Genomic DNA, 4480 nt, shown 5'->3' on the forward strand with positions numbered 1-4480 from the left:
GAGGAACACCGAGTGGGGAGGCTAAAGAGAGTGGTCATTATAAACGGGTCTGGACATCTTGCTGCGGTGTTGACACCCAGTCTGAAGATGGACCAGTTAAAATCCACTGAGTACAGAAATGTAAAATTGTCTCATGAAGGTAACCTCATGAAGCAGTTCCTGAGTTCAAATAGGTTCCCAGAACTCATTCTATCTGACACCTCTGTTTTCCTCTGTGCTGGGTTTACCTCAGACTCCTCCTGGTGGGCAAGAAAGCTCAAAGAACTTGAACTACATTTTTCTCCTCATTCTATTCTTTTTTTTTTTTTTAATATGAAACGCTTCACGAATTTTTGTGTCATCCTTGCATAGGGGCCATGCTAATCTTCTCTGTATCATTCCAATTTTAGTATATGTGCTGCTGAAGCCAGCACTATCTCCATACTCAAATCCAAAGGAAAAGGTATTAATTTTCCAAAGCTGTTTCAAGTGGCCAGCTACCAGTGGCTTCGAGGCCACAGCCTCCCAAGTTCTGCTTTGTGCAGGGTTCAAGCACTTCTTCTCCGCAGTCATACTACACAGCTAAGATTCAGTCTGATTGTGCTAACTTGAGGGACGGTCCCCTTTCTGAGCAAATCCAGGGCTGGGGGTGGGAATGGTGAGGAGGAGACTTCCATGGTTCAGGACTGGTCAAATGAGCTTTAAAAAAATCCCCGTAATTAGAGAAATCTGTACTTTTTCTTTTTGAGACAGAGCCTCAAACTGTCACCCTGGGTAGAGGGTCTTAGCATGACAGCTCACAGCAACCTCCAACTCCTGGGCTTAAGTGATTCTCTTGCCTCAACCTCCTAAGTAGCTGGGACTACAGGTGCTCACCACAATGCCTGGCTATTTTTTGGTTGTAGTTGTCATTGTTGTTTGGCAGGCCTGAGCTGGATTCAAGCCCTCCAGCTCTGGTGTATGTGGCTAGTGCCTTAGTCACCTGAGCTAAAGGCACCGATCGAGCCAAGGAATCTGTACTTTTAAATATTTCTGAGAGATTTAACCTCATTTGAAGAGGCAAAAAAAAAAAAAAAAAAAATAGGGCATTGAATGCTGAGTGTCAAAAACAAACTCACTATATTTACAACAGCAGTAATTCTGGAAGCAAGAGTGAAAAAGGAGGTTGAGAAGAGACTGACCAGAGTCAAATTCTAAAATGAGAACCTGAGTTAAAATGGCAGAATTCAAGAGGAGAAATAAAACATAAAATCATTTATTTAGTAGACTCTATTGGGCCTCTGAATGACTGCGTGTGGAAAGGGAGGGGAGGTGTCGTTGAATATTTATATCTGCAATTGGAAGGTATATTAGAGATATTCTCAGGATATAACTCACACCTTCCCCCAAAAGTCTCTGTGCTCATAAGATGCTAAGGAGTGATTGTAAATCTCTCTGAAATAATTAAAATTACTAAAACCCCGAGAAACTTGTATTAATACACCCTCACATAAACAGATAGGCACACATTTTTCCCGTATTCTAATCTATGTGCTGCTAATTAATGCAATGTTAATTAAAATTGTGTTTGTGATACTGTTATTGCCATTACAGCTGATGTTTCAGCTGAAACTTTTTAGAAAGGTATTTCTTGGGAACAAAAATGACTCTAAAGTTTTAAGTATTAAAAAAAGCCCTTAATTACAAGTTGAGATAGCATTTCAACAGAGGAAATTTTAATCAGTTTGGACTTGTTAGGATTCAACAATTCTATCTCTTTATTTACTTTTAAGAATAAAAAATATAAAGTTTAAATTTTAGAGCCAATTTGTCAAAGGATTCATCAGAAGTGGAATTTTTTCACTCTTGCCTACTCCATTAGTCTTTCAACTTGTTCATAATTGAAGAAGATAGAATGTTTTATACACAATATGCAAGCAATTTAAATTACCTAAATGAATCCATTTAAGTAGCTGTCATCTCCGTCTCTGATCATTCCCTGTCAGAGCAATTCCAGATCCCCTTTAAATGCTATTCAGTATTTTACCGATACACCATTTTCATGATTATATACACACTTAAAACTTACTACTTCTAAACTTCCTTTCAAAGAGCATAGCCAAGTTTTTGCAGAAATTAGTTACATAAAAGATATCCTTTTTGGTAAAAAAAAAAGAAAGAAAGAAAAGCTAAGTGTTTAAAATGCATTTTGGTCTGTTTGAGGGCAAATACAGGTAGGTTTTGATCACATTTGGAAACAGTAACTTAAAAGCTGACATGAGAGGGTGGACCAGCGGGCATACAGGAAGACTCTACAGATCTTCCCAGAATTAAACAATGCCCATAACATTTTTATGGGGAGTTCTAAGTAGGAACAAGCACAGGCCTGCTGAGGGGACAGCTGGGAGGTGAACATAATGGGAACCATGGTCTACGTATATATCCTATATATACCCATATATATAAAGAGGGAGAGAGAAAGAGAATTCCTGGCCCTTTATAAGCAAGTTCTTTCTCCACCACTGGGGATGGTAGAAAGAGAGAGGTGAACAGTGTGTTCAATCAGTCTAAACCCGCCAGCAATTGTAAGTTCAGTAGCAGCGAGACTACAAACCGGAAAGGCCTTACCTGTGAACTGTTTTGGTGTCTTTGGACTTGGCACTCAGTTGACCTACCTTGGGGAGAGCCTGAGCAGGAGTGTGGAGAACTTTAGCCATTGTCTGGGGCCCCAATCTGAGCCACTGAGCCAGACAGAGCTAATAGTGTTTGGCTATGGGCCATAGGGAGCCATTGTGAGTGATCTGCCCCAGCAAGCTCCGCCCTCAGAGTCACAGAGCTAGAATCAGGTGGGAGCTGGTAACCTAGCGACTGAATAGCCTAAGGGTGGGGTCTGAGCCGCCTTGCAGCCCTAACCCTCAGGGGCAGAGTGAGACCGGTTTTGGCACACTGGGTAAGTGGATAGCCACTTTAGGAGTGAGTCCAGCGATAAGCACTTTCCTGGGAAAGCTTCTGCTAAGCAAGTTTACAAGTTCAAAGTGCCTTTTGAGTGGGCTGAAGAGAGATTTAGGGTGTCTACCTGCTGGGGTTTGAGAAATCAGCAGCCTCCAGTCGTATCAGAACTCTGATTAACATCTCATACCCCAGAAGACCACGTGTTGCCCAGACAATATTCAACAGCACATACATACTGCTTTATTTTTGGTTGTGTTTTGTTTTGTTTTTTTTGTTTGGTTGTTTTTTTGTTTATTTTGATGTCATCGATGTTGTTTTGTTTTTTAATTTCAACCTTTTCCATACAGATCGTTTTTCCTTCTCAATTTTTCTAGTTTAAACAAAATTTCCCATTGCTGCCTTTTTCAATAACTAGAACTTCATTTTTGCTAGTGTTTCTACTGCTATTATTGAGTTTTTCACCCAATTTTATCCCGTAAAGTTTTCTGCTTGCTTCTTTTGGTTTGCTTTATACATTTTTGTCTTTCCTCTCTACTTGGTGGAGGTGGGGTACTGTGTCTGAACAGGATAGCAAAGAGCTGCTGACCTCAAGGGAACCACGCAACTGGGCACCCCCAGAAGGTGAGTTTTTTTTAAGGTTGTGTCAAAGTACCCTACTGTACACTTATATTGCTCTGTTTCCCTCTTTCTGTGCTTCTCTTCTTTTTGTCAATATTCCTTTTACCCACTCCCTCTACTTTCTCTATCTTTTTTTTTCTTTTCACTCGGTCCTCCTTTCTTTCATCCCTTTCTTGCTCTTCAACCTTCTCATCCTTCTGGTCCTGTATCAAAAGGACTCATAGAACCCTTAGTCCACAGGCACGAGAACATAAAAAGCAAGAGGAAGTGAAAGAAAAATTAGGGCAAGGAGACAGATAAAAGAAATCACTCATGAGGAAGAATCAGCAGAAAACTCCAGGCAACATGAAGAACCAGTCCAGAACAACCCCGCCAAGGGACCATGAGGTAGCTACTGCAGAGAATTCCACCTATCAAGAAATGTTAGGAACGACAGAAAGGGAATTTAGAATACACATGATGAAAACAATGAAAGAAATGATGGAAACAATGAAGGAAACTGCTAATAAAGTAGAAAATAACCAAAAGGAAATCCAAAAACAGAATCAAATAAGAGATGAACGATATGAAGAATATAAAAAGGATATAGCAGAGCTGAAGGAAACTGAAACAGTCAATTAGGGAACTTAAAGATGCAATGGAAAGTATCAGCAACAGGTTAGACCATGTAGAAGAAAGAATTTCAGAGGTAGAAGACAAAGTTCTTGAGATAACTCAGATAGGAAAAGAGGCAGAAAAGAAGAGAGAGAAAGCAGAACGGTCACTGTCAGAATTATGTGACTTTATGAAGCACTCCAATATACGAGTTATAGGAATCGCAGAAGGGGAAGAAGAATGCCCCAGAGGAATGGAAGCCATAACAGAGAATGTTATAAAAGAAAATTTCCCAAATATCACCAAAGATTCTGACACACTGCTTTCAGAGGGATACCGGACCCCAGTTCCCCTCAAC

General features: G+C 40.3%; 1 non-coding gene across 1 annotated transcript; it reads right to left on the reverse strand.

Annotated features, from left to right (window-relative positions):
- Positions 1–306: 306 nt before the first annotated feature.
- Positions 307–413, reverse strand: LOC128582724 (U6 spliceosomal RNA). The gene has a single exon (XR_008379171.1). It is a non-coding gene; the product is annotated as a U6 spliceosomal RNA (small nuclear RNA).
- Positions 414–4480: the final 4067 nt, after the last annotated feature.

This window comes from Nycticebus coucang, chromosome 3 (genome assembly GCF_027406575.1).
Source record: "Nycticebus coucang isolate mNycCou1 chromosome 3, mNycCou1.pri, whole genome shotgun sequence".
In the NCBI taxonomy this organism is placed as follows: domain Eukaryota; kingdom Metazoa; phylum Chordata; class Mammalia; order Primates; family Lorisidae; genus Nycticebus; species Nycticebus coucang.